At 41.1% G+C, this 21,483-nt stretch overlaps 2 long non-coding RNA genes across 2 annotated transcripts; both read left to right on the top strand.

Annotated features, from left to right (window-relative positions):
* The first annotated feature begins 2,726 nt into the window (after positions 1 to 2,726).
* LOC147757769 (uncharacterized) lies at positions 2,727 to 6,405 on the top strand. The gene is made up of 3 exons (XR_015321959.1): positions 2,727 to 3,179; positions 5,635 to 5,714; positions 6,309 to 6,405. It is a non-coding gene; the product is annotated as an uncharacterized LOC147757769 (long non-coding RNA).
* A 1,388-nt stretch (positions 6,406 to 7,793) lies between these two features.
* LOC147757770 (uncharacterized) lies at positions 7,794 to 18,074 on the top strand. Its single transcript, XR_015321521.1, has 2 exons — positions 7,794 to 8,343; positions 15,956 to 18,074. It is a non-coding gene; the product is annotated as an uncharacterized LOC147757770 (long non-coding RNA).
* The last annotated feature ends 3,409 nt before the right edge of the window (positions 18,075 to 21,483 follow it).

Here is a 21,483-nt window from a genome sequence, read left to right on the forward strand (position 1 = left end):
GGGGCAACAACAAGCGGGCTATGACAGCCGGAGGATCAATTCAAGCGAGAACCAGTTTCAGTTGTGCCTTCTTTTTGCCTTTGTCCTCTGTATCTCTCGCTGTTTTTCAATCTATTTGTGCCGCGTCTATCTGTATGTAACAACTCCAGCAAGGTGGATGACAGAGACGAGCGCATGTGTCTGCGTACGGAGATGTGAAGAGAGCTCTTTGCTTTGTGCGCTGTGTTCTGGTAGTAGCAGCCCTTATATCCATAGTAGCCATGGCAGCGGTAACGACGGCGACAACAACAACCGTCGTAGTGGTAACGCCACGAACGAACTATCTTTGCCGCTACTCTTCCGTCACTTCATCCCCGTTGTCTTTCTTTTTGGCGCAAGCCACTGCACTAGAAAGGGGAATGACTGCTGCAGTCGACTTGAATCTTCTGCTTTTTGCTGTGTCTGTGCCTTCAAATTAAATCCCTCTCCTTTAAGCGACGAGACGGACCAAGCAGAAGAGATGAGGAAGAATCGCAATCGGCCTGTGACACTCGGTACGCCACATACAGGCGGCCAGGCGGGCAGACGACAGTCGCCAAAATACGAACGTCGGCACGTACGCAGGCACATGGCGAGAATGTATACATAGATACAGGCAAACGCACACATACATGCACGCTCAATGCAATGCAAACTTCAACCGAAAGAACCTGACCAGCGGGCAGGACCCGAGAAGAATACATAAAACAGCCCGAAAATAGAGACAGTACTCCTCGCTGCTTATCGTTCGCAAGAGGGATTTGGAAGCGAGATCAGTTTGAATACGCAATGGACTTATGTTTCGGTCTTCAAGTCTTCGCTCAGTGGCGCCATAACTACAAGTTCGTCTCTGTTGACTTAGTGAATACTACCAAATTAGCAAAATTGTAGTCCCTAGTAGAATCCCACGAGATGCAATTTCAGAGTCGACCACGCTGACAACTACTATTCATGTTGTTAATAGTAGTTGTATTTATCTGCCCGGCAGAACACGTTGAAGCGTTCGTGACCCTGAACTAAAGAGCTGTCTTAGCCGTAAGTAAAAATTGAAACGTTTAAAGTGCCTGATGTTTTGAACTACGAATAACTTTTTTTAGATTAAATTAGAGAATATTATTATCTATGATCTTTTTGTTATTTGGATGGAAACCTATCAATTCCACTGCTGTAGAAATCTGGGATACGGGAGTTTATAAACTTCCGCATCCCAAATTCTACTACAACCTCTGCATTTTGCCACCGTGATTCTTGACGTGTACTTACGTTGTAACGGCATGTCATACGTTCCAAAAGGGCAGTTCAGGACAGTGAGATTTTCGTTATTGTGCCCCTCTTAATCACCCAGCGTCAAGTCGTTTAGAGCGGCGTGTACCATATCGCAAGACGGATCAAATCTTTTTTATGGGTAAAGATCAGGAAAATTTCGAAGAAAGCCGACTAGGCAAGGAACCCCACTGTACCGTAAGTGACCCACCGCGATGAAACTTGACGGTTCTGCTTACCGGCCTGAATGCAACAGCCCAAAGCATCTGTGAGTTTCTAAGTAGCGCACCAAAGATCGTCACCGCTTCAAACCTTCGGAAAGTACTCTTCGTTATCCAAATTGATTCAATGACATATCGGCACATATTATTGCCGCAGATCTCATTATTATTGACAATCGAAGACTGTTTAAACCAGGTTCTGCTGAAGACACAGACCATGCCCAAAAAAGCAGCAGTTCTAATTTCGCAGTCTGTCGCGAGCACGCTCTCAGATTAGAGGACGAGGTGAGAGTCGTGGGAAGCGCTAAAGATCATTTCATGGGGTTGCGAAGGCCTTCCACATTAGCGCCACTTGAACCAGAAGCCTGGAGTTCTATATTTTTGAGCTTACGGAGGCCAGATACCGTGTCATGTCGAGAACAACTTCATGGCCATGTGCAACCAAGTGATATGAATTGCATTCCAACGCTTCTGGAGAAACTTGTCGGCAGCCTATACGCCATGAGGAACCGTATGTCCAGTGCTCATATCATCGTAGCAGGAGGCTTCAAAGCACGTCTGGACGAGTCCATTTGAATCTGAACATGAGCCTTTCGAGACACGCCGATGGAGCATCATTGCGGTTTAGTCAACCCCAGCAGAGTCCTAATGTTTGTCGGTCCCGCAGGAAGCTCTGTTATAGATATCTTTGCAACGAAAACGAGTAGGGTTAAGATTAAATAAGTCGGAGATAATCTCTTTCTTTGCGAAAGAGGGTTGTTTTAGGCATACATTTCTCATAAATAAGATTTTAAGGTCCCTTTAGGATTATCGTTGGTCTAGAGAACTAAGCCCTTACCGCATAAATTACTCCTAGACAGTCCCTTAGAAGAAGATAAAGACCCCATAAACATTTCTTCTAAAGGGTCTATGGGGTCTTCTCAGTGTTAAACCCGATGTTAGTCCACGTCATCCCGTCCAGCCTCATTTTTTTCATGTCCATTCAAAAAATATCGATTGTAGTTGATGACAATTGTCATCTCGTCCACCGTGCTTAAGATGCCTCTAAACTACTGGCAACATGATAACCGGCAACGGGGCTATTTGTCGCAGATGTCAAAATGATCTGCCAGAATATATGTGCAACCCAATACAAAGAGATCCTAGAAGAATAGCTTGCCTCTCTTCTAGGATCTCTTTGTATCTCGGAATGTCAGCTATATAAATGACTTGGTGCGTATCAACCATTTCGCTGGGGTGTTCTCATCCAATGGCACCGTACTTCAAAGGATCTCAATGTTTAGCGCAAGGTGAGATGAACCAACGACGGACGAATCGGCCAAGAGTTATCCGTTTTGGGAGTAAGTCAGATGCTCGAAAGTCTACGCTCAAGGCGGGCAGCGCGACCGGACACTTTTAAAGTGAATACCCCCAAGGACGCCGCGGCGCGGGCACCGTGCTTGACGGCTTTATTCCACGAATGTTTTCGTTCAAGACTGCTTCCTTCTCGTTGGCGAGATGTAACGTTTGTTGCTACCCCAAAAGGCAAAATCGATCCAAGCCAAACGACGTCGAAGCGCGGCATTACGCAGAGAAGAATCCACTATAAATTTCGTTCGTGTCTGCTGGCAACAAGACTGAACGTGATTCTGAAAAATATGAGTGTGATCCCCAAGTAGGAACACAGACTCCAGAATGGTATCGTACTTGCTGATATCGAGCAAATTTTAAGTAGCACTCGGCAATATATCTATGCGTTGTTGTACCCGTAAGAGCTACAAAAGTGAAGTTTCTCCCATCATATTACAGAAAGATACAGAAAGGCCTTGACAGCTTCGTCGAGCGAGTTACCACTAACGGGGTGAGGTTAATCCAGGCATGATCTTGCAATAAGGAATCTTGAGGATTCAAACCTAACGTAGGCCTCGTTTCTCAAAAAAGCCTTGCAGCTGTTTCTAATATTTTGCTTTTATTAGATCTAAACAAGTTTCTCGCTGTTTACAAGTCTAACTGCTGGGCAGTCTGGCTTAACTAACCGAAGAATGGCAGAATCAACATGTTAATTCCATAATTGGTAGTCCCAACGCAAAACTTCGTCAACCCTAAGCCGACTATTCCAGGAACCGTCTTATGAATTTATCTTTAGCGAGACTCATGAAGCTGCTATGTGTACGGTATATAACGCCTAGTATAATATATATAGCAAATTATCATACTACATATACGTTTGGGATGCTACCGAATAAGGGTTAATCAGTGAGCTTGTTTGATCTGTGAGGTCGAACGTTGTGTTGCGATAAAAGCGGTATATTTGTTTTCGCTGCTCAACGTAATGTTTTTCCATCATTTTTTTTAACTGTTGACAGCCGTAGTCGATGAATTAAGGCTCATAAAGATGTAGCGAATAACATTTGCAGTGGACCACCAACAAACACTGTAAGATTTTAAAGGTGTATTTTTGTCTTTGGTAATGACCCGCCGTTAAGCGTTTAGTTGTCTATAATGGCCCTACAAGGTGCATTTGTTCTCACAAATGGTAGTTCAATGCAATTCAATAGGATTACTATTTCAAGGTGGGGGGAAAAAGAAGGGATGGCTTCAACGTCTTAACGTTAATTTATAACTCCGCTCCATCTCGTGACCGTGCCAGAACAATCACGTTCTTCTACTGCAATATAGTAATATAGCTCATTGGAACTGATTGTCTCATTGCAATTAAACCTTCACTACACCTCATGAATTCAGCTAAGTAGAGAAGCAACTAATTACAAAATGAGCTCAAATAAGCCACTTGTCATACGGTGCCAGCCGGCCGGTAAAGTTAGAATGCAGACCGGCAATTAGATCGCCACTATCCCGTAATCTGGTTTAATAGTTAATTCGTTACCACCTTGCATGTATCCTGGTACTGAAGGAGATAATCAGCTCCATCCTTCATGTAGCTAATATGAACCGAAGTAAATTCCACTTTACTTCTATAAAATAGGCTTACAATCTGACCCAACTAGTTCAGAAGTATGGGATTGTAAGCAGCCGCCCTCTATCATGTTAATGTCGGGGTTTTGCCGATTGCGAACCGATCTAATGGTTGCGATTGTAACGCGACGCTCGCCTGGGTGCCTATCTACTACTTGCAAGCACGCCTTCAGTTCTTCTGAAAAACCATAGGAGAGTCTTGAGAAGAGTGTACCATGTTTTATGATAATAACGAAAAACTGAGAAAATTTGATCCTAAAGAATTGATCCACGGGAAACGAGTGCAGAGCTTCTAGGGTCAACTGAGATTTTGATGAACGAGGTATGTGCAGTGGTTACGAAGGCAGTACTTTTTTTGGCACACCAATCTCGCTCAATCATAAATGTTCATGTAATGACTCTAGTGCGTTATTCTCCCAGCCTTCTCCATCACGTTAACATGTTTTTCAATTTTTACATCAACGTACTTCATCTAATTCCCCTTCTTCATCGAACTTCATCTAATTTTGGCAAAAATCATCGCTTCACAAAAAAGAGAAAGCTCCAGTTTTTGTAGAGCTTGAAGATAAGCAGTTCTCTAGTACCAAACCTCCCAAAAGTTTTAAACGGTTATCTAGCTTGCCCTACTGCTCAACATTTGCTAAACTACAGGCAAGGATACTTACCTTACTTAGCCTAGGGCTTTTCGTCACTAGGAAGTATTACCTACAAAAAAGGATTCAGCCAAACGGAAAAATCTCACGCACGGTTCTCTCCAGGATAACCTTCTACGAATCTAGAAAAAAATAAGCTAAGAACGGCCACTTTACTAAGCCGGTCTGAGGTGGACAAACAGGCAGGCAGGCAGGCATGGGCACCCACACATAGAGACACTTAGTTTTTTTGCTATAATAGAAAGATAAGCAAGCTTCATTCTACGTCTGTTTTATCGTTGATTGATCTGATTCGTTGATGTTACACCTAACTTAACATAAACTATAATAAATACACACACCAACAGTTATCCCATTGCAATTATTCTGCCTTATTGAACCCGTTATCCTTCGGTAGCTGCTTCATCAGCCCGTTGTAACATCTTTGCCAGGAAACTCATCCAATTCTAGATCTGTCTCCTTCGTGATATATGTTGGCCTTCTATGCAGGCGTTTTTTAATGTTAGCTGATTGATTGTTTTCAGAACGCATCTAGTATCGTTATCGGCCGTTAACAGACCTTTGAGGCATGTAAAAGGATCGAATCGCTCTTTCAATTTAATAGGTATGATGATTAGTAGAGTTGCCTAACCTGTCAATGCTGTCTGTCGAATGTCGCCGAGGCTTAAAATGTATTTCTTCTGAAACAAACAATTACATACATTATAATAAATTAGGATTGATCTTACTACTGGGAGGTCACCAAAGCTTAAGGGCTTTTTCAGCTAATGCGGACAGTAGAGTTTTCGCAATTTTATGTAGTTTATTAAAATCTATCGGTAGAAAAAAAAATCCTTTTGATAAAACACTTTCGCACTTCGGGACTATTTTTCAACCTCAAAATTAAGTTTCGTATATTTTTTACAATAAACGGCCAAAAATAATTAGAAATGGCGACTAAAATTTCACTTTGTAGGGTAAAAAATGAGCTCCCATCAGGAAAAAGATATTCATCCAGTCGGTTCTATCTTACGTGCAGCTCTTTTTGGAATGAAGATCTAACGGATAGCCAAAGGTCAGCTCAATTTAACCACTTTATGGAATCGGACAAGCAAGCAAACAAGAAAAATAGATGTAAACTTTTAGTAGTTATATATATATATACATATATAGATGTGGATTAATTTCCCATAGGATGATATCATTGTGGCATTTTAAGGCAAAAGCAATCGGCCTGTCTCCATTTCTACAAAATGTAAGGTGTATTCTTGCACAGCAGCTCACCTCTGGAACTACAATCACGGAGTCCTATTGCGACAACTTGTAGGTCGATTGGTAGGTACTTCTTCATCGGCCTGTAGTGCCCTTTAAAAACTCCAAGTCTTAATAAGAGTGTTAAATTTAAATAGGAAAAAACTGGAACAAGAGACATTGCAATCGAATGGCGCCACTTTGATGGGATCTAATTAGCGTTGAGATACGTATGCATAGAAATGGTTATACGTAGCTAGCAAAAGACAGTACTTACGGTTTCTTGGTTTAGGTATAGAGAAGCATCCCTACGTGGTACCTTAGCCAGGTTAGGCGTTACATGCGATGTACATGATGAGGTCATACATGTTCTGAACATAACAGGGGTAAAGAGCAGAATAGAAATAACCTAAAAAAGAAAATAAGGGCACTAGGTGCGAGCTAAGCGACAGGCCTCAGGCCAAACACACCGAAATGGTTATGCAAAAACATGTGATTTTAACAATATAAAAAAAGGCTTGAAAGCAATTTATAAGCGGAAAATTTGTTCTTTTTGTTGATAAGTAATCCGTTGATACGATTAAAATTCACCTTAAATATACTAAATTGATGTATTTAGATGTATTGCGCTCTCTCCGCGTAAGGAAAGCTTGTTTTACTTTCTTATATCAGTAGGTATCAAGCCACTTTGGGGCTTTTTATAACATTTCACAGTATTGGCTAAGTGGAACTAAGCTAAAATAACCAGCGAAGAACGATTCATCTTTTAAAAATAATAGAAGCTTTGTAGATGTCTGCGTGGATTTTGTATATCAACCTGCAATATGATGACATTTCCGAAAATATTCTGGAGAACCATATAGACCTTCGGCTCCACAAAATACATTTCAACATTACACAGTTGTACGCTTTACTGGGCTTAGGCGTAGAAAGCCTAAGCAAGGACCAACTATTTATTCGTGCATCTCCTGACGATCGCCAAAAATCGGAGGATTGAGTGGCTGTATAGCGCAGCGTGTACGCACCTTGAGCCAGGCTGATTATAGACATGGCGGAATTTAGGAATATTCTGAAGTAGCAGAAACCCTTCTAATATACATTCTTTATATTTTCTGTAGAGACGAAGGTATCAGTTATGTTCGAGTTCTCTGTCCAGTTTGACGCGAATTTGAAGCAAAATAGTTCTTATTTTAACATGAGCTGATGCGCCATGAACTCCCAATGACGGCTCGGATAAGCAAAAAAAAAGACACATGGGTTTTCTCTTTTCGAATCGTAAGTGTAATATATTGACATCAGTTGGTAACACGACAACTTTATCTCTCACTGCGATTTCTCTTGCCATCGTCTCTTCTCGTTCTGGGCCCCTTCACTTGCCCAAGCGGAAAATTCCATTTCCACTTTCAGCAGCCGCCGCCGCCGCCGCCACACCACTGGAACTGCAGAAGCAGCAGAAACGGAGTCAGGGGGCGGCAACTTCGGCAGCGACGTCGAAAGCCGCGCCGGTAGAGACTCGAATTCAGCAAAAGTTCGCGCCATCGTCGTCTGATTCTGCTACAGTTACTGCTTCAGTGGGTGAATATGGTGAACGGAGGAATATATGGTGAGAAGGAACGATGTGGAACAAGTGAATCAAGGAGCGTTGAGTTATCGCCATCGACGCACTGCCGTTGCAGTTGTTGTTGTCGTAACGTTTGATGGAAAATGTGATTTGCTTCTGAATGTGCCGCAGCTTTCGCTGGTAGTTTTTCCGCTGCCGCTGCTAACATCACAAGGGAGACTGTCGTTCTGACCAGAGCGAATGATAGTAGTCGAGCAGCAGCGTTTACCTGAAACTCTGCCGGCAGTCCTCGTTCGCTTACATATGCAGCAACAGATACTTCTTAAGAAATAGGTGAACGTTCGCGATTGGGGTAGAGGAAGAAGAAGGACGTCTCACAGGTACTCGCGGGAAGGAATTGTTGAGGTATTTCGCGATGCGTAAGAATCGTTATCGTAAGTTTGTAAGTAGAAGAGCTGTCTTCGCCATTTTTCTTAAAGCAAGAACCTCTTCATTCAAAATTCAAATGGAAGGATGCAAACAACATACAAACAGATAGATATGTTACTGTACTTATTGAAAATAGCCCCTCGTGCTCGTTCTGGATGCTGCCTTTGCTCACTCTAAAACATCTTCCTCGATTAAATAAATACAACGGTAAACAGCTGCTTCCAATTCTTAACAAAAAGATATATTTTTTTCCTGACAGTGTGCTAGAAGTTAGGTTTTAATCAACTTAATGCCAGCCTTGCTTCCTTCGGGTTGCCACACGCGGTAGTGTCCTTTGAACATAATCGTATTAGGCAAAAAGTTGCGAGAGCAACCATAAGCTATAATATATGACTGGACCGCAAGTGAATGTGGACCGAGCACTTTTTTCACCAATTTAGAAGGAATATTATTGATTTTTATAAGGTAGAACAATTCTTGTGCAGGAACTACTATTGCTCATCGCAATAGTAGTTCCTGCACAATAGTAGTTCCTGCACCATTGCTCATCGCAATGGTAATGTTGAATCTTTATTCACAAGCGTTGCTATAGATTGCAGACGTGATGCAGGTTATCCAGCTTATCTTGCCGTTTGTACGGAAACTAATTTTTTTTTTTTTTTTTTTACTCTTCTTACGGGTTTCGCAAGGGTCTGGACATTTGAAAATATTTATCCTTACCTCAATGGCCTAGCTTGTGGAGAGTTGCCAGAAGGGTCTAAATATAGATTTGCTCTTTGGTTATTACAGCAGAAACGTAGCAAGGATGAAGGAGAACGAAGTCGCGATACCGCGTCCTTATCATCGTTGCCCTTAACTCCGTCCTTACTATAGGAGCAAATTTTGCATAATCGGCGAGGCCGACCGGTCAATTGCGTTTTTATGGACACGTATAGCACTCGAAAATGCTGCGAATATGTAGTACTTAATAACGCAGTAAAGGAACCAGCGGTTAACGACGACCAGGCAGTTTAAGATTATTATATTTGGCACGCGAATAAGGCCAAGAAATGGGATCTATTTCTGTAAATCTCGAAAGGAAAACTGCTTGACACGGCCACCGAATATGTTACAGTTTGAAATCTTTGGCAAATTATTAGGTTTGGGCAATGGTACGGGCAGTTTCCCTAAAGTGCTGCGTTTAATTACTTCTTCACTATTTACCTCCTTCTATACATTATTCAAAGGCACTGTCTCCTCTCTATAGACGCGTTGTACTTTAACTGTATAATGAACTGCATTTTGCGTTAAAGGTCAACGGCTTCAAAGATGGCTGTCCCTGATGAAAAAACATACTTCATTTCGCCTTCCGTCTGTATCAGAAAGCTATCAAAGTAGTCCGGGACGACTGTGCGTTCAAAAGCAGGGACTCTGAAACTGAGAAGATTGTTCCAAGGGGCTTACTAAGTTCAGAGATAGGGTTTTGGAACTGGAGGATGTGCTTCATCTCGGGCGGTCATCTATAATCACTTAGGGCTGCAGAATTGGCTAATAGAATGAGCTACGGCCAGTGGGATATTGTTAGACGCTTTAAATGTGTGAAATTTTATTAGAAATTCACAGTCTGGGCGCGTCGGAAACTGGATGAAACGGGTGAAGAAATACGGCATCTCGTTAAACCTCAGTATGCGTATTGCTCGGTACTGGCCAACACGCGGCCACAATTGCAGGTAGAACTTGCACAGAATTATTACGAGTAACGAAAAAGGGTGTTTCCATTGTCCATATGAAACAATGGGCAACTTTGAGAGGTCCGCGTCAGCCAAGAGTCACACTATATCTCTATTCGAAGAACACGATTTAAGATTAATTGGATTGTACGGCTCTCATACACTCGGAGATACTCAAGCAGCAGCAGCAGAAAAAAAAAACGCTCAACATGATTCTGAATATGGCCTGTAGCATTGCAGCACGTGAAGCAGTCCAACAGAAAACATCCACTAAATCAAATAAGATCATCCCACCTCACGAAAATATCAGGCCTCACATAGCCAAGGTCGTTAAACCTAGAACATCACTGAAGTTCGTACCGATGGATTAGTACTTTTTCCGGTTATCAACGATGGGACTCATAACAGTGTATTTCAGTAAAGAGTGTCTCAAAAACCAGCTAAGCTTTTCAAATTTCTAACAGACGATTAAAGCAATTGATACGGAAATGGAAGAAGGTCGCGAAAAGGGATTGTACCTCCATAATACATTCATTCGCTGCTGCAGTAAAATACTGCATTTTGTGTTAGTTGAAGAATCGGTTTTATTTATGGTCTAAGCCAATAATTTCAAATTTATTTTCGAAATTGATGTATTACTTTACCTTATAATGTATATATATATATATATATATATATATATATATATATATTGCCGAAGCTGCAGACTGTCAAAACCTGTATCGGTTCAACAGTACTTGAAGCTTTACATAATAAACAATTTAAAAACACGCTTTCTATAGCCTATACTAGCACTACTTAATAATACACAAGATGTCAGCGCGATAACGATATGCGGCCCTCTAGCTTTAGGCATCTTAGTTTTCTGTGAGAGAACATGTTAAATCTCGCCTTCGAAGTGTCATAAAAGGACGATAGAGGTAACAGTTCGGGGAGGCAAGCGCTATCTATCAAAGTTAGCGTTTTAGATTAACGTTGGTTTCAAGTAAATAATTGTCCGCCACATTGAAGTGCATTCACAGGTTTCCTCTTCGACGCTTTTTAAAGATGGAGTCGACCCGTCAAAGCCAGCCGAACCCTTTAAGCCCTTGCGTTCGACACCGATTGGTTAGTTCTCAGTAAGGCAAGCAACAAGACCAGCGGCAGGCCAGTGAGTGTCGCTGATCGCAATGACATCGTATGATGAAGTGGGGGAAGCAAGTTGAGCTGACACGCTGAGGGGCTCCGCACCCTTTTGCTAGTGTTACTGTTGGAACGGCATAGCGAGTTGTTAGTAAGCGCATGGTGTGGAGATCTAGAGAGACCGCGGGTCGAGTAACATCGCGGGAAGGCCTCCAACCGGAGGCAATCACGTGTGTCTCTTTTGTCACTTCTGATGTCAGCCGACGCCAGCTCGTCTTCGAACGTCCTCTGGTTCTCCAGTCATCGCCCTCGTCGTCATCATCGTTGTCGTCCTTATCATCGCCGTTGACTGTCATCGCAGCTTTTGCACAGCTCGCCTTCTTTCTCGACCGCTATCTTGGCTCGCTACTTTCTGCCAGTCAATCACTCCTCATCTCTGTCACACTCTTCGTTACTCGCTTTTGCTTCGTCATCTTTACCAAGCTCGAGCGAGGGAACTGTCCTGCGCCATTTCGGGGTTCTGTTTTTCTACATCTCCTAATGCTCCGTTGATCATCGTTTCCGTGCAGTGCCCATCGACATCACCCATTGAGAAGGATTGAGAAAGCTCCAGCCAGGAACTGGGATAGAGCATTCAACAAGATTATGCTAATTGGTACATCAGGTCAATCGACGGTTCATTCACTGGGTCTGTCCTGGCAGCAGACTCCATTGGACCAAGATCGTGGAGGAAGTTGCCCTTGAACCTCTCAATGTTGTCCTTTGCCTATCGTTCCTCCTTTATTGATCCGCAAAACGGGAACCGTTGCTACGCTGCTTCTCTGCTCTTTGTAACATTCCGGTTTTGCTAACCGTTTCGTGCCACCAATTTATGTTGGCGACGCTTGGTTCTAAGAATCTAGTGCAGAAGCATGACAGTATACGTATATATTGCTGCCTCTCAAGTCGTATCAAGTCACTCAATGGTGTTTGGCGATTTCGTGCAATTTCAATGTATAAGATGCTTGAAAGCATAGTATAAAAGATACAATCACAAAAAAAATTGACCTTGTTAACCGTTTTTATTAATCACTAAAATATAAAGGTATTCCTTATGGCTTCGCCGTAGTACGCAACATGTGAATAGCGTGAAGGCATCTTATCGAAAATGCGTTCTACTAATATAAAAACAGCTCTCTTCTAGCCTATTACATCGCCTCTTCCGCCTTACATTTGATATTGTAACGGAATTTATGAGTGAAGCCCAACAGGCTTCATCGAGATAAGCACCGCCGCTCCGTGGTTCTAAGGACAAATGCACGCTGGCGCAGATGACACCCTAATGATTCCATTTGCATAACCATGTCTCCTTCTCGAATCTTCTAGAAAATAAATAAAGGGGACATGGGCTGGATTGTTGAACCCATGAAATTCGAGATCACTGTTGGCGACAAGGCGTGTCTGAATCTCCTCCGTATCGAAACTTCGATCAATAGTTAGGATGCACTACATCTGAGGCAGACCTGGGTCGGCGCGGTTGTGGCAAACGAAACGAGAAGACAACCGAAGCGGCGTTTGCCACATGTTTTTTGCTGAAACGTACACCTGGAAATCAGAGATTCAATTTCTTTAGTCCTGTTTCTCATTTTTTATTATGGGCTCATCCCAGTCGATAGTTATTGACTATTATTTTCTGAGTGTGTTTGTTAGTTCTTAGTCAGCATTTTTCAATACTAAGTTATTCTACGATAAGTTCTTGGAAAGCATTTTTATCACATTTTACGTACGGCAAGTGCGTCCTGATTTCGTAAAAAAAACGCATCACGCATATTGCGCAATCAGTTTTTCCATAATGTTTATACAATAACTATTCGGTACGGAAAATATAGAAGAACGCCGTGTAACGGGACCGGCAAAGCACCACGCATCCATGTCTGAGAAATTGTTACTACTGCTCTGAATCACAACAAAAATTCTTCTAAACCTCAGCGAAAAGACAATTTATGTTCAAAGTCAAAGCTTACCTTTACATGGACGAAACCCTATCCCTTTGAATAATCGCCGCTCGCCTTACGTTTTTGTGTCATATAACATACCGATTCATCGATAGATGCACGTAGGGTTTCGTTGTAGCCTAACATATAAAGCTGCGCTAATTTCTGTCTGCCTTGTTTGTTTACTGGACGGAAATAAGGCACATATTTAAGCCTAAGCCCATTTGACCACCAAATCATCATCACGCAACCACCGAAATGCTTATGGCTTGCGCGCGATTGGGTCGAGTCTAAACAGATACAGGTATGCAGTGCCGTGATATTCATACTGGCGACATTAAGAATGATATATGTAAAGTTTACAGTTGGAAGCTTCATGCTGGTGGGTCCGATATCGTACCCAATCTTTCTCTATATCAATCAAATATCAAAATAGCAAACGTTCAACGCTATAGTACAAATCGCATCAAAAATGCACAAATGTACGAGACTCTTAAATACTTCGTTTACAGGAAGTGCTGATGATGTCTACTAAAATTAAGCCTTGCCAGTCAAATATCAATGTCGGATACGCCTATCCAAACCGTAAAAAATCATCCAATCCCGTTTTTTTTTCCAATTTTTAGGTAGTAAAAATATTATTCCAACTGGCATAGGTTTAGTTCCATTGCCAGTTAAAATATCAATAAAAACCAAAACTTTTATCAATAAATGCAAACGACAAACTAGCTTTTACCACATCGTGGTAAAAAGGCTACCAACTAATATAAACCACTGTACGCGCAGAGTTGTGATGCTCAGCCGTCGTCACGATGATCCATTACGCTTTAAATATAGTACGTTATTTAATGCTGATGAAATGAACGAAAAGAATCGAAATAATTTTTTTATATAACGACTGGTCCTAATTGAAATTGATTTTTTATGGCACATGATAATGTGGGAGACGTTCATAAAGGCATATTAGTATCAAAACAACGAGTAACAAGCCTTTGTTCGCAGGTGTCTGCAGGCTGTAAACAAACTAATGACTAATCCTACCGTCAGGTACTTAAATTGTATCGCTTGCTTGCGATTTGTTTCACGCCTTTCTGCGAAGTAAATGCAACGTGCCCTCTTTGGCCTGCACACGAACAGCTTTAATGAGAATAGATTCGAATGAAGCTGAGCCTTTCAAATACAACTGGGCAAAGCATTCCGACACGAGAACCGGCATGTCGATTGCCCGTTTGATCGCTTGCCCTCAATTTTCTTACTCCTGCTTCAGATATTTTTTATTGTTCGTTGTCGTCGTCGTCGTCGTCGTAACCGAAGGAGGCCTCAGGCGAGTGGGCGGCATTTCGTTACCGGTCTTGCCTTGCCCAGCTTTGTTCTTTATTTTCTACTTTTGTCGACACTGCTTCAGTGTGTCTCGTTTCAATTTGTGGTCGGTCTTGTGGGCTCTTGTTTTTTTCGTTAGAGCCTCGAGGGGATCTTAATCCTATTTCGCTTTGCGCTCATTGTTTTTCATGGCGAGCTTTACCGATTCGTCCATAGGTTTTTTGGACCTTTCATCTAAGCAAAGTACGTAGAGTCGAACACTCGGTGCGTTAGGCTACGTCGACACGAATTCATCTACGCCCATCGTTTATATTGAAATCGGCAGCTCATAATTTTCACTGGGATCAACTATAGAAAATGGTAAAACCATTTATATAGGTCAGACTTGTCATGAACTAGACTTAAATAAAAATCCCCTTTGCGTTTAGTTTGTTTCTAGTCATATCTATCATCTAAAGGCTTTCTATTGAAATGTAATCTATACCATATGATCGAGGCTCTAGATTTGAAGCTCGTAGTTTACGATGTTCTGTGTACTTGCTAGAACGAAGCATAATATTTCATGTTCTTCTCAATAATGACCATTATTCGAAAAGTTTTAATACAGAAATTTTCTGCTCTCACTACGGTTACTTAGTCCAAAAGCTTTTATTAAAAAAAAAAAAGACCCTGAAAATAAAAATAGCATGCTTCGAGCAATGTCATTCAATCAAAATTGTCAGAGGCAATCTATCATGTTGACTGTTTGCCGATCTTTTATTTACTAGTAACTAAAAACCAATGTCATAATATGGAAACCGTGAGTATATATATATATATATCTCTGATGCGGATTTTAAAGATGCAGGTCCAGGTATATCATTGACGATGTTTAATTGCCAGTGCGCCGAGCTATTCCAACAAAATTTAATGTAATTTAAACTATATATTGTATGCTTGAAAGAGTAACTATCAGAAAGCGTGGAGCTTTCAGGGCGGTGTTTTCAGAGATTTTATTTACACCAAAAAAATTAAGCTTTATATTGATTTGAGAGCTAGATCGAGTGTTTTGGGGTCATAATGTACGTAATAGCTCTTACCAAATAGTATCATAGAAGTCCTCCTTTCCTTTTTTTTTAGCTTGTAAATTAATTCATGCCCCGTAAAACGATTATAGGTAGATAGACACAACAGCATCTACCATTATCTGTATCTTTCGTGTCCCCACTGAAGTTTAATTTTCAAGGTAGCTTACACAGAAATTCAAGGAACTAGATGGGTACAATGCCAAAAGCTTGTGCTTAATTAGGACACTTCAATATTATAGCTTTTCTCGTTGAGTACGAAATCGTTGGCTCTAAGCGAGCCCTGTAACTAGAGTGCCATTGCATATACTTTGTATTATAATGAACTAACACGTACCAAGTGACTGACGGCATAAGATCATGTATTTAGAAAGTCAATGCTGTACGAATCTGTTACTTACGTACTTTGTCAATCTTACCATTGACGAATATTTCAGGCAATCCTGTTTTATAAAAGCATGCATGCCTTCCGGCTAGTTCACTGCTCCTGGCCCCGTTACTCCTGACAATATCTCCTCTACGAAGTGTCTATATTGCGAAGTGTGTTTTACTGCACGACGAGGCACACAATGGCGTCGACAGAGCGTACGGAACGAACGAAGCCTGGCTATATCGTGCTGCCGTCCCAGCTGGCGAAGAGAGGACCAACGGCAGCGTCAACACTGGAATCGCTCAAGTGGAAATCACGCAGAAGCGGGAATGCCTCCACAAGGAATCCAAGGAATGTCTCCTCGGCAACTGGACTATGCCCCTCAAGCGATGAAAATCTTTTCTCAAAGCGATATCCCACAGACCAGGTTCCACAGGCCCAATGAACGCCGCCAGACTAAAGATGACGTCTCTACGAAAACCCCCATCCGTCTTCATCGATGGACTCATTCGCGATCGCTTGCTACACTTCTTTGCCTCAATAGAGAATTAATAGATCTATACGAATGCGATACGCAGCCAATAGAAACGAAGGAAATAATATTCTACAAGCAGGAAATGCAACCAGCTTTTGAATAGTCAACCGTATTTATAGTAACATTTTGTGTTAAGTACGGTAGAGAACGTCTAGCTTACTATATGAAATGATGTTTGATAACCGGCTGAGCCAGTAACGTCCAATGTACATTTTTAGCACTTCTCAATTAGAGGACTGAAGAAGCGGCCTTCTTGGCGTGGGCATCGCAAGGAGTCGTCTTGCGTTTAGAACAACTCTGAAATTTGTGAGAGGGCACTGCAAATAATTGTTTTGACACGTTCTTGAAGCCATATACCAATGGGACTGACATTCTAACAATGCTTGTGACAGTTCAAGGCTAAAAGCATGCACGGAAAACGTGTGACGACCAAGTTTTATCTTTATTTATTATTAAGTTAATTTAAAAAAAAAAAAGGCGTTCATAAAAGAATCGTAGATATCCAATATCCATCAAGAAATTAGCTAGATGCTATTGTGCACCCCATATGAATCGACCCACCTAGCATAATTCTCATAGCGTTGTTTAGACTAATATCATTATTGATTTCAAGCGTGTAGAGTAAGTTAAACAAATTAGGCGCGAATTTTAAATGTTTAAGCAACGTACGTGCTCATGGCAGAATGTAAATAGGCAGTGAAGAGGCTTATTCGTTATTTTAGAGAAATCTCTAGCTCGTTCTTACTGTCGCATGCTGTACGGTTACGGTTTATCATGTCCACACAGTAGGTACACATGACCACTACCCTTTTTGGATGCTTTCCTCGACTAATTTGTACGGCTTAGGGGTATCGGCAAGCGAATATATTTCTATTTACCATCGGCTCCGTCGGCCCCTTTCGAATAAGCACCCTACTTTCCGACGATAAAATGCACTATTCGATCAAATATAGCTAGAATTTGATGAAACATACAAAGGTGATCTGCACTACGTCGAACGTCGTACGTTTCAGTCTCTTCCGAGATAAACAAAGGCCATTATAAAATATCAGGGAAATAAATTATTATGAACCGAAGAGTGAATTCGAAATTTACGTTAAAGAGAAGGATGCTATTGCCTCACGTTTTATTTATTAATATTAGTTACGTCTTATTTATTATAGGATTTTCGTTGTTGTTAGTGATATTTAACTACATTTCGAGCTCATATTTTCCATTGTCTGTGTTACGTGCTTTTACAAAGCCATTCTAAATTATCGGGTTTACCTATTAGGACCACTTGAGACATCAGTTCCTTTTTCTGCCCACCCCTTTTTTCGTTTATATGATATTCGGAAATGCCTTGTTCACGAACCTGCTGTGTCGAACAAAATGGCATCTCTAGTCCAGACGTCAAAGATGATTGTTTCTGATTAGAAAGTACGTTAGCGACATCTAATCGATTTCGCCGTTTGCGGAAACCGAGAAAGTTATCGAAGCTGCCCGAAGGGTAAATGGCTTTTGACTCAGGAAACTCCTTGAAAGGGTTTGTTAAATTTACAAAGAAGATTTTGGACTTGGAAGATGTGATCCATTCTCTCCAAAAGAGCTCGTTAACTGTATGAAATATAATAAAAAAATAGGAGATCGTGAACTGAGCGAACATCACAAAGACATATGGCTTTTCATTATTCCTCAGCGTGTCGCTTGACACCAAGCAACACGAAGCTCCAATAACACGTTTCTACATCGAACCTTCACCGCTGATGACGAGTGCTGTCGTTTCGACAATGGTAAACAGCGAACATGTAGTTCGGAAGGTATGTTTAACCTTAGAGTTAAAACAGTTCGCTATCCTAAAACGAGCGAGACAGAAGGACTTCGCGCACTGGCGAATGCTTAAGAAAGAGAAAACGACCAACTAAAATCTGCATTAGCTGCATCAAGCGAACGAGGCTGCGCACGAGACTCAAAAGACGCGGTAAACAATGGGAAGTCGTCCTGTTCTATAGCAATTTTCAGGCCACGCGTAGTAAAAGTCGACGAGCGTGCTTTGTAGAGCTTGAGTAAACTGTACCAATCATAATTTAAAAACCTCGCCGGCAAGATAACACCTATTTCGGCAATTGAAATTTGTAACAATAGATTCGACAATAGAGGCGGTCTCAAGAACTAACTGAACCAGCCCTGTTACGCCGTATCTGAATGTTGTGGTGAGAAGTTAAGTGAAGCTTTGCGTTTTTGTTAGACACCAATATAGTACAATCCCAAAAAAAATAACTTGATTTTTAGGCCATCTGTCGCGCAGTTCTCGAGTGTATATCTATGCGGCTTGGACGGTCTGAAACATATATAAATATTTTTCTCGGTTTTACGGATACGTAGTGGTGACGTAAACAACCATGCGCTTCTTTTTTAGGTCTTTCAAAATTCGCTGATTTATGCGATAATAGTCACCCATATGTATATCCAAAAATCTGGTATGACCTTAAAGAAATAGCTTGCTGATCTTGCATTGACTTGTAACCAGTTGCCCACCTATAACTTGCAGTACCTTCGTGACACCCTCTCAGTACGGGCTAACAAAGTTTGACTTACTATATAAACAACTTGACAACAACGTGTCAAAGCACTTAAAGGACCAATTTGACAAATTCTCTTTTATTCTACGACCTACTAAGAGTAGCTGACGACTATTTATTTTAATATTAAGTTGCGCACCATGGGAAAATATCTAGACAAGGAAAGATACACAAAATCATTCGTAGACAAAACAAATGGCCGTTCGACATAGCGCAAAACACCATTACATCTGACCTTGGTTTTCAGGAGCGTTCAAGAGTTTCAGGTAGCTTGCTTCTTTAATCTAGTTTTGCCAGCTGATTAATTTTTGCAGGCTTTGCTTCTCTTCGTATTCATATGTTATACCAGACATGTTTTCCTGTTTCACTGTAAAACTGAACCTGTATAATTATCTTTTTTTTTTATTATTTATTTACTACCAGAGCTTAGATCAAAAGCGAGCCAAAGTTGGCCTACTAGTCAAAGCTGATCAGCTTATAGACTGTTAGGTAGCAGTACTTGTTTTAAAATGCTAAGGAGAAAACATTTTCACAGAAATAGCGTCAACCTTAAGTTAAAATTTGTATTGAATATGTGAATAGCCAACTAAACGTGTTGGGGCCTTGGCTATCAACATAAACAAAGGACCGTAGTGTGCGTTGGCACTTAAGTACAAAAAAGACGCCACCAGCTTGGGTTGGGTTAACAGACCTAAACCGAAATTTGAACTGGATGAATGAAAAAACAAGCACTTTTCAAGTGAACGCGAGATCGGGTCGATGCAGATTGGGTCAGCTTTCCCACTTGACTTTAGGCGCCAGCTAGAACCCAGCTAGCTGCGAAAAAAAAAGTTTAAGGAAACCTGTGCGGTGCTGTCCTGATAGACTATTTTACCTGTCATAAATTAATAGCATGGGAATACTATGTTTAGTTGCTGCTAAAGAAGCGCGACCTGTGACGCTTGAAACGAAAATCAAATTCCCGAGTGCTTTTTTTATGGCAAGAACTCAATTATAAGAGCACATCTGCTTGAATCACTTGGAAGTCAAACGGGCTTGTAGCTAACCGCTTCATCATTAAAGATTTCTAATAGTAGCCCCCTTTGTAGATAATTCAACGACTATGGTAAAAAGATATGTGACAACGACATGGTTAGTTTTAACTTTGGCCTACCTGAATAGATATTCGACTAGGTCTAAGTTCCTTTCCGTTAACTAGTCAATGTGGCTTACGTGTTCTACTACTTTAGGTCTTCGCCGAATCACAAGGGCTGAGAATGTTGTTCCTGAAGGTAAATAATGGATTTACTTTTTAAAGACAAGGCATTTACTGTTAGATGGCTATGTAATGTCAAGGTTATTTCTCTTACACATATATGATATCTTTTTGTTGCATCAGTTCTGTTCCGGAGGGAGTCACTTCCACCGCCCCCTTAACCGCAGAATCTGAAAAATGATGCATGCCGTAAGCAGTTGTCGACAGTGATGCGGTAGCCCCGTATCACTCATCAGCGATACAATACAACGACTGTGAGCTCAGTAAGTTGCACTTCACTTTTATCAGCGACTGCCTGTAACCTACTTTGAAGGTGGCTTATATATCGAAACTTGCCATTTGTTTGTTATCAGATAAGAACTTGTTCCGAGAATAAGCAATAGGTGGTGATATTCTTCTATTTTTAGTAACTGATAAATGCGTCTAGTCCAAAATGATGGTTAAGTAGCTGCGTTTGTTTAAAGAAAGGCTTTTTTTGAAATGGTTTTAAACAGTCTCGCTTTTCACGCAGAGATGCTCTCTGCTATGTTCCGATCGTGCGTCATTTTAAGTATGCATTTTTTCATATCACATTGTCACGCCTTACACACCATTGAAGCGTTTTGCCTGTCTAATTGTACGTAGAAGATTTATGTACGATAGGTTTTCTAGGTCTAGGTTCAAAACCGAGCATAACTGAGTAATAGCAGTAAAACTACAGTATATGCGCCAATGTAACATTTGGCTGTTTCTTTTTCGCAAAAAAATCTTTTTGGCTGCACCTTTTAGTAACCCCGAGAAGCAAGTTTTATGCATCTGGATTTCTATAGATGACGTCTCCAACTTGACGCAAGGTCTTAGACGCATAGACCAATGTTAATGTAATCCTACTAAATGCCTGTTGAACTATCCTTGAGTAACTGCTGTTCAGGGAACGAACAATTTTACGGATCTCTGTAAATTTATCAATTTACAGAGGTATTATATATATATATATATATATACATATATTATACATATATATATACATATATATATAAAGAATAGCCCTGAAGAAGTGTGCTTTTTTGTAGTGGAGAACATTCAAGATACACTCCCCGCTTTTGTTGATTACGTTGCGGTAAAGCCCTTAGTACTTTTAAAATTTTCTAAAGCACTTTTCTATTTAATGTGTTCGCTCTTAGCACGTAAGGAAAACCTAAACTTTTTAATAGCTTCTAGCGAGTTTAAGTGCTCCAGAGAAAATATACCCGTATATTGGAGGA

This window comes from Varroa destructor, unplaced genomic scaffold (genome assembly GCF_002443255.2).
Source record: "Varroa destructor unplaced genomic scaffold, Vdes_3.0 BEIS01000002.1, whole genome shotgun sequence".
Taxonomy (NCBI): Eukaryota; Metazoa; Arthropoda; class Arachnida; order Mesostigmata; family Varroidae; genus Varroa; species Varroa destructor.